The sequence below is a fragment of the Littorina saxatilis genome, linkage group LG10 (assembly GCF_037325665.1).
Source record: "Littorina saxatilis isolate snail1 linkage group LG10, US_GU_Lsax_2.0, whole genome shotgun sequence".
In the NCBI taxonomy this organism is placed as follows: domain Eukaryota; kingdom Metazoa; phylum Mollusca; class Gastropoda; order Littorinimorpha; family Littorinidae; genus Littorina; species Littorina saxatilis.
This window is the reverse complement of record NC_090254.1, coordinates 37958211-37968016: the sequence shown is the minus strand read 5'-3', so window position 1 is coordinate 37968016 and position 9806 is coordinate 37958211.

The following is a 9806-nucleotide window of genomic DNA, read 5'->3' as shown; positions in this document are numbered from 1 at the left end:
GATCGATCGCCGAAGTGTGTGGAGATTACAACGAAAATCCCCCCCCCCCCAAGTCTGGGAACCCTACAATGTTCAATACCCCTCAGTCACTCTCTATACTGTCTTCTCTTTCTCTTTCTTTGCGGTTAACGCTCTAAAGAGTCGTCTAAATGTACATCCACGGCGGGGCAGGGACAGAAATAAAGTGACAAGTGTAGACTGGATTTCTTGTCGTCTGTTGGTAAATCTAGCCAGCACCGCCCATTTCTGTTGCTTCGGCTACCGTTTAGTGATGCAGCAATGACTGTCTGTGTCTGTCTGTCTGTCTGTGTTTGTTTGTCTGTCTGTGTTTGTCTGTCCATCTTTCTGTGTCTCGTCCAGTCTTTTCCGGAATCAATTGCCGAAGTTAAGTGTGTGAAGATTACAACTAATATCTCCCCCAGTCTGGGAACCCTACAATGTTCAATACCCCTCAGTCCCTCTCTATACTGTCTTCTCTTTCTCTTCCTTTGCGGTTTACGCTGTAAAGAGTCGTCTAAATGCACATCCACGGCGGGCCAGGGACAGAAGTAAAGTGTAGACTGGATTTCTTCTCGTCTGTTGGCTAATCTGGCCGACACCGCCCATTTCTGTTGCTTCGGCTACCTGTTAGAGTTGCAGTAGTGACTGTCCGTGTCTGTCTGTCTGTCTGTGTTCGTATGTCAATCTGTCTGTGTTTATTTGTCCTTCTTTCCGTGCCTTGGTCAGTCTTTTCTCGAATCGATCGCCGAAGTGTGTGGAGATTACAACAAACATCTCCCCCTCCTGACTCGAAGCCCAACAAAGTCTAATACCCCTCAGTCCCTCTCTATACCGTCTAGTACCCCTCAGTCCCTCTCTATACCGTCTAGTACCCCTCAGTCCCTCTCTATACCGTCTAGTACCCCTCAGTCCCTCTCTATACCGTCTTCTCTTACTCTTCCTTTGCGTTCTACGCTCTAAAGAGTCGTCTAAATGAACATCCACGGCGGGGCAGGGACAGGGATAAAGTGTAGACTCGATTTCTTCTCGTCTGTTGGTTAATCTGGCCAACACCGCCCATTTCAGTTGCTTCGGCCACAGTTTAGAGTTGCTGTGATAACTCGGTCTGTGTGTAGCTGTTTGTGTGTGTCTGTCCATATTTCTGTGTCTTGGTCAGTCTTTTCTCTAATCGATCGCCGAAGTGTGCGAAAATGACATTAAACATCTCTCCCTCCAGTCTGGAATCCCTTCAATGTCAAGTATCCCTCTAAACTCTCTTCTGATTCCCTTCCTTTGAGTTGTTCTCTCGAAGGAGTCGGCTAAATGTACATCCACGGCTGGGCAGAGACAGAGTTAAAGTGTAGACTGGATTTCTTCTCGTCTATTGGTTAATCTTGCCAACACCGCCCTTAGAGTTGCAGTAACGACTGTCTGTCTGTCTGTCTGTCTGAGACTTTGGAGAATTCTTTCTCGAGCGTTTCTGCTTCCCTTCAGTAAGCCCGTCTTTCGTATGCAGACGCATTCTGTGACAAATGACTTCTCGATTCTTCCAATTCCTGTCCCCTGATCCGAATCGCTCCCAAGATATTAACCCGTCTCCCTTCCCCTTCGCCAACCCCCCTCCTATCCCACCCCCATCTCATCACTGCGAGTCCTGACTCCTTCCATACGCCCTTCCTATCCCACCCCCATCTCATCACTGCGAGTCCTGACTCCTTCCATACGTCCTAGCCGAAATGGCGAAAATGTCTACAATCGTGTCTTGTCCCTGAATATATATCCAGAACAGATTGAAGGATTGTCGAGGATATCTGAGGGCACCCATCCAAAAATCTATTATTGCCTAGTGCGGAGTCATGCTCCCCCCTTGGCTGGAGCAATCTGTTTCCTGCTCCCCCCAAATCCCAGCCACGCTTTACACTTACCTTCACCCCCCGTCGATCCATGCTCAACCGCTAACTTCCACTTTTCCGTCGCGATCGAAAGAAAGTTTGTTTGACAGTTCCGTTACTAACTAGCTAGCAGTGACAACTTTGGATGACTCAGTTCCAGGTATTATCTGCATGAGTGTGCCAATTAGAAAGTACATCTTTTTTTTGTCGTTGCTAATATGTCGAACCCCCACCCCCCCCCTCACCCCAGGCTTCCTTCCGCAAAGCTCTCTCTGCCCGCGTCTCCGATGTCACAGTGATGGAAACGAAACGTCCACAACAGAGCTCCGTTATTAAACAGCTCACCACAGGTCTTTATGTGACTCGATGGGTAGATCAGACTATTGCAATTTATTGTTGCTTCCACATCTCTTCTCATCCAACCACTCCCTTCGGCCTGCCCTTGTCTGATTCTTTTCAGCCAGACCCCCCCCCCCCCCGAAAAAAAAACAAAAAAACAAAAAAAAACCACCCCCACACACACAAAACAATACCGAACAAGAGGCGAAGCCTTCAAGGCTCACGTAAGAAATAGACAAACAGTAACACAAACTCAATCATTCCGTCACACATACACACCCACACACACAGTAAGCTTAGGTGACACTGTGCAAGAAAGAGAGACACTAGATCTAGATCTGTCTGTGTCTGCATGTTGCCTACTTACAAACACTGTAGTTTCTTTGCTACTTACAGGGACACGACTGCCAAATAGTCTCGGCCCGCTCAAAATAACAATGACCGAGACCACACACACCACGCGAGAGAGAAAGACTACAGGGAGGCATGCCGTCATGATGCATTAATTGACGTCAAACACTTTTGACCGTGACGTAATCTTATGCGAGCTTTATCCATAGTCTTGGATAACCACTCACACATAGACTCGGAAATGTTAAAGTTTCTACCACAGACATACACACACACACACGCACACACACACACACACACACACACACACGCACGCACAAACGCACAGACAGACAAAGTTACGATCGCATAGGCTACACTTCGTGAGCCAAAAACACGTCCACAGCAAAGCTCCCTCATTAGAATACTTAACCACAGGGCTCGGGGCAAATCGATCCAAGAATCTGAACATGACAAGAAGGTAATGAATTATTGCTCACACACTTGTCCCGAACCCCATGGCCTATAGCCTTCCCTCCGCCAAACCATTTATCCCTTTTGTTCTGATGTGACAAAAACAAAGTATGTAGAACAGCTCCGTCATTGAATGCTAAAACACGCGCACTTGCGACAACTCTTCGAAGAATTCTATAACTGACTACGCCAAAAAGCAATCAATTATTGCTTAAAAGTAGATTTTCCTCGTCCGCCTCCTGCACCCACCCCTCACCGCCCCATTTCATACTCTCTAAATATCTAAAATTTAAACAAAAGTGAACACATCATCAACCGGGTTAGATTTGTCTTGTTCAATATTTCGGCAAACTGCCTTCTTCAGGATGTTATTAAAGTATGGAATGACGGCACGTGTACCACATTGTCATGAAATACCCTGTAAATACCCTGTACTTTCATGCTCTAGTTCCCTCCCATGGACCGGCACGGTTGGCCTAGTGGTAAGGCGTCCGCCCCGTGATCGGGAGGTCGTGGGTTCGAACCCCGGCCGGGTCATACCTAAGACTTTAAAATTGGCAATCTAGCTAGTGGCTGCTGCGCCTGGCGTCTGGCATTATGGGGTTAGTGCTAGGACTGGTTGGTCCGGTGTCAGAATAATGTGACTGGGTGAGACATGAAGCCTGTGCTGCGACTTCTGTCTTGTGTGTGGCGCACGTTATATGTCAAAGCAGCACCGCCCTGATATGGCTCTTCGTGGTCGGCTGGGCGTTAAGCAAACAAACAAACAAACTGGAAGAACAACCACCACAAAAACACCAAAAAACACCTAAATCCAAACAAACACAACGGCAGACCCAAAATACCACCCACACATCATGTTTACTTCAGGAATTTATTCATCTTTGAGTTGGCAAGATCATCGGAGAGATGATCTAGTGTTCTGTGGACCGGAATTTCTTGCCTCCAGGATGGGGCAAGCTTGAACTGCTGGGCCAACCGCCAATTGAGTTTCCTTGTAGCGGGACATGTTTCGTTCCCGGCAAGGGTTTCACTTAATCGATCCCTCAAATCCATGTACCCATACCGAAGAGGGGTAATTTTCTGTCTCTCTTGTTCTGTTTTGGGGAAACCTCAGCCTGAATTGATATCGTACTTTGTGATTGTTAAGCGGAGTTGAATGGAATTGTTGGGTATGACTCTTTTACATATATTTGTCTTAGATCTTAACAGTGACAGTGTTGTATGCAGAGAGATGTTTAGTTGAGATTAATGTTATTACCTAGTACACATATTTAAATACTAGAATGAATACCCGCTTCGCCGGGTACCCGGCTTCGCCGGGAAGAAGTAGAACCGAATGATACCCGGCTTCGCCGGGAAGAAGTAGAGGAATACCCGGCTTCGCCGGGATGAAAGCGTTAATGTGGACAGTGACCTTGTAAAAATAGTAACGGGAATATCCGACTTCGCCGGGATGAAAGCGTTGTGGACAGTGACCTTCTAAAAATAGTAACGGGAATATGGATTGACGCCACACGAAGGAAGGGAGATAAACGCAAAACACTGGAGAAGATAAGGAAGAGTTACTGGGAATGGATCTGGGAAGATGAACTGAAAAACCAAAATCGGTTCAGCGCTGCGCGCTGAGAGCACGTGTTGAAAATTCTCATCGACCAGGTTGTGTCCGGGGTCTACCTGAATATGCCCACCAAATTTGAAGCAGATCCATCAAGAACTGCACACACACACACACACACACAAGCCGTATATATATATATATATATATATATATATAGATAGATAATGCTAATGTTGTAGTGTTTCGTTTGTCTTCACGTTACATTGAAAGATCATCCATGTGAGATAATAAAGTTAATTTGATTTGATGTACCTGGTCGATTGCAAAGTCACCACCTTGATGACTTAGGTTTGCTATCGATAGCTTGTATTTTACTTTTTGGGTAATTATCTGTTCTCTGAACAAATAACAGCTCAGGAAAGAGCACAGATGACGTTGAATTTTGCTTGTCCGGGGAAAACTATCATAACTCATATGAACCATTCAAGACGATGATTCGCATCAAAGCCTTCTGCGCGCACAGAGAATCTTACACAAATATGTTCATTGTTTCCATAGCAAAGCCGTTTCTACAAGTTTTCAATCAGCCGACAAAAGTTATGTTTGATTACTGCCAAATCCGATATCTGAACTGAGGAACATGCGGCAAAGCAAAGTCTCAGTTCCTGGTTCTGCTTTCATAATGCCAACAGAATTAATGCAAACGATCCAAGCAAAACCCCTATTTCCAGCATTTATACAATTCAAATACATTTAGGACATGGACGAAGAAGATGAAAAACAAACACAGGCAAATCAGAAAAGGAAATTCAATCTCGACCCAAAACTGTTTCTCCAAAGTATCAATATTCTTTTCCCTTTTTAATACTTTTTCTTTCCAACACATCTCATTCAATCAGGGACGGAATATCATTTCAGGCGATCAACAAACTCTTTCTCGCCAAGCGTCATTTCTCGAACTTTCTTTTCAATTCATCGTGCACTCTATATCCCCAGAGACCACAGGGGGTCCTCTCTCCCTGTCCCTTCTGTCTTACTCATGACGGAGCCAGACTTCCGTACGGAATTTACTCAGACGGCCCCCCCCCCCCCCCTCTCATCTATTAAATCTTGGGAGCGTGTCTTGAGTGGTGATACGTACTTCTCTTCTGCAGGGATAAATATAAGCAGCCCTTCTTTGGTAAATACTTTTCTTCAGCAGGGATAAGCAGCCCTTCTTATTTGTATATTTTTTTGTGGAGTAGAAAAAAAAGTAAAATATTATACCGTCTTCGTCATTTTGTGTGAAAGGGAGTAAGCTTATTTCCTCTTTCCTGACGCCCGCTCCATATTATAGTATGACAGAGATAAGAACGATTCTTTATTTTTTATTTTTTTACATTAACTTTTTTTGTTAATTTTCAATGATTATTTTGATTTTTGGTTTGAGTCTCTCATCTTTCTGTTTGCTATATATATTTTGCCATTCATCCCCCCCCCCCCCCCACATTTTGTTTGGTCTACAGACCTCAAAACTGCAGCTTTTCAACTCTTTTTTCTTGCCTGTGTTATTGTTGGCTTCCCCTCGAGTAGCTTCCCTTGCTTCTGTCTTTGTCATTTGTTGGTTTGTGCAGTGCAGTTGTTTTGTCAGTTATTCTCCTCTTTATCTGTTCTATCGTCTGTCTTCTTCTTTTTTGTGTGTGTACTTTTGTGTTTTTGTGCCTGAAGAAGACCCTTAGGTCGAAACGTCGCTGTTATTCGTTCCGTGTTGTCATTTTAACGTGAGTACATTGCTTTTTGGTCTCTTTATATACATGTATATTCTTCTTTTTACCCTTCCTTGTTTCTTTCATTTTCTTCATCGACCTCCGTGTACATCATGCAGCCCTAACACCAAGATCTTTCTCAGTTGTTAAGCTACTATCCATTGTGATCAACAATTTGATTTTCATTTTGCGAGGTTGAGCCACAACATGTCCAACCGTGCAACACCACCACCAGTTCTCTTGGTACCTCCAAGTGTAGTGCCCCCCTCCCCTTCCACACACACACTTTTTCCTTGTTCTCTCCCTTTTCTGTTGGTTGAAATGTGCTTTCCTCCGTCTTCTCGAGACTTCTCTTTTATATTCTTTTCTTTTCGTAATACCTTCGATGAATGACTTCTTCAAATATATCCCTGTGTGTCCCACTAGATGTTTTTCGTCGGTTTTTTTTCTTTCTTTTCGTTTCTTGAACACCATTTCCCTATGGACCTCCAATCTATCTCTTTCTCGCTCCCCAAAGGTCCAGAATTCCGAACGGAATTACTCCGACGGCACCCCACCTCTCATCTATAAAATCTGGGAGTTGTGACTTGACTGGTAAATACTTTTTTCAGCAGGGGCAAGCAACCTTTTCTTTTCGTTTTGTGGTTTTTTGTTGTTATTCATTTATTTTTTTATAAAAAAAGGGTAAGGAACAATTCGTGCTGGTCATTGTGTGCGAGTGGAATTGTTTTACTTTTCTGAGGCCAAACAAATAAAAAGTCTGTTTACGGTATCCCGACCGACCCTATTTTTTCGCGCGACCCTAGACTTTTTTTGGCATTTGGGAAAAAAAAAAAAAAAAAAAGGTCTTTGTTTTTTGGCAAAATATATATATATATTTTTTTTTAAATCCCGACCTACCGACCCTATTTTTTTTGCCTATGTTACCTTAAACAGACTATTTTTATTTGTTGGCCTGATCTCTGTTCTGCAGCTTGTCAGAGATCGAAGAGGTGCTTTCTTATTTGACACATGCAGTATGTCTTGCTTTTGTGTTTCGCCTCTACACCGCTTCTTCTTCTTCTTCTTCTTTTTCTTCTGCAAGCTAAATAAACCCAAACCCTTCCCGCATGATCTTCCTCTGGTTTCAAGCTACTATAGCTAAGGCCTAAAAAAAAAAATAGGTGTGGTTACGGTAACCCGACCTACCCTATTTTTAGGGGCCGATCCTATAACTTTTTATTACATTTGTCAAACAAAAAAACCAAAAAAAAACAAAAACGAGTGCAAAAAACGCAATGAAAGCGAAAGCACCCGTGTCGCACACTTATTTCCCTGTCAAGTAGGTTTAATTTGTACACATTCGAAAAAAAAGTGATTGCCTACCTACCTACCCTATTTTTTTTGGCTATGTTACCGTAACCACACCTATTTATTTTTTTTGCCTAATGTAAGCCTAAGTTTATGTTTTTTTGGCTTCCAATCGATTGTTTTATTTTGCTCTTCTTTTCTGATTATATCCAAAATTTCATCTAAACAGATATCAGACATATTTTCCATCTCAGCATCTCACAATTTTTAATTTTTTTTTTATCGAAAGGATATCATTTTTCTTCAGATTTTTTCTTTCAATTCAATCCCCTTTTTATGTTTTCTTTTTTTGTCTTGCTTTCTCCTCTGGCAAAATGATGTAAGGAAAAAACCATGCATGTATACCCAATCACATCACTTTTATTGTATTATTTTGTCTTTGGATGCTCTCACGCAATGGGCATAACAACAATGAAAATTCTATTTTTGTTTTGGCCCCGTGATTTTGCTGTGTTATTTTCGTCCTCCGTTGGCAAAATGAGATTTCAAAAACCCATGTATATCCGATTACTCATTTCTTGTTGTTGTTTTTTTGGATGCAATCATATAACACATTCAACAGAATTTTTTTCTATTTTTTCCTTCTGTTTTTCGTAAATAATTTCTCATTATATTTTTCATGATTCTAATTAAATGTTCATACTATCCGGTCTATTCAGAATGTATATATATATAAGTATGACATCTGATACTGTCTCAAAAACGTGAGGTACTGGCACATCAGCCAGCTACAGGTATCTTCCCATAATGCATCTGGACACCGGAAATCCGGTCTCTGACGTCCCATTATCCACAGACAAAGGCCACGACAAAAGCAGATCCTTTTCTTTGGGATTTGTTTCTGTACATGACAGCAACGTCCATCAAAGTATTTTTTTTTTAATAAAAAAAAGAAGAAAAAGCCCAAAATATATTTCCTTGGAGAAGAACAGCGGCGACTGCGCGTGAGAGCGAGAAATAAACAGACAAAAGTAGACTGTAACGTAATCACGTGGCGGCTTTTTTTTTTTTTTAATCATCCAAAGTCGGGGTAACGCCCGGGAACATTCACCTAAATGGTTTAACCGTGAGGGCGTTAAAAAATGTATCATCGTGTATTCACGTGTGAATGAAGACGACGAAACTCACAATTAACGACGTTTTGACACTTGGGTCTTCTTCAGGAACATAGAAAACGAAACGCAGCAGAAAAAAAAGAAGACAGACGCTAGACCAGAATGAAGAACTACACACGTCACGACACGAACTACACACGTCACGACACGAACTACACACGTCACGACACGAACTACACACGTCACGACACGAACTACACACGTCACGACACGAACTACACACGTCACGACACGAACTACACACGTCACGACACGAACTACACACGTCACGACTAGCTCGCACACCAAATACAATCGGACAGGGTAGCAAGGCTTTGTTTCCTTGTTTAATTCTTTTAAAGTTGTGGACGCTTAAATTTTTTTTTAATATTATTTTTATCTTAAAGGCGTGATTGCGTTTAAGTCAATATAAAACACAGCTCTTAAGACGGGCTGCGTAAGCCTCGTATCTGTGCATATTATTCCAGGGTACGTTAACCGCCGCCTCTGTCAAGAGTGCAATGCCTATATTATTCCCCCCCTCCCCCGCCTCAAACAACTCGCCCCCGACCAACCCACCCACCCATGTAATCATGCATTCACTTGCATTTCAAAGTGCAAATTCGTGTCCAGAATCAGTGTCGATACAAAAACACGACAAATTCCAGGATTCGTCCTGGGGCATCATCTGTTGCACGACCATGCACATTATTTGTGCAACGGAAGCATAACACAAAACAATATTTTGAGTAGAAAATTGCATTTTGCCCATGGAAGCCCAAAGCATATTACACAATTTTTGGAAGAAAAGGCATCACAAGAGGAAATGAACACATAAACGCCAACAACTGCTTTGATATTCCGCAGGGCTGGCTAAAAAAGAAAGGGTGATTGTGAATGGTATAATAATCAGAAAATTGAATTTTGTTTTGTGTTTGTGTGTGTGTGTGTGTGTGTGTGTGTGTGTGTGTGTGTGTGTGTGTGTGTCTGTATCTGTGTGTGCTTGTTTGAGAGAGAGAGAGAGAGAGAGAGAGAGAGAGAG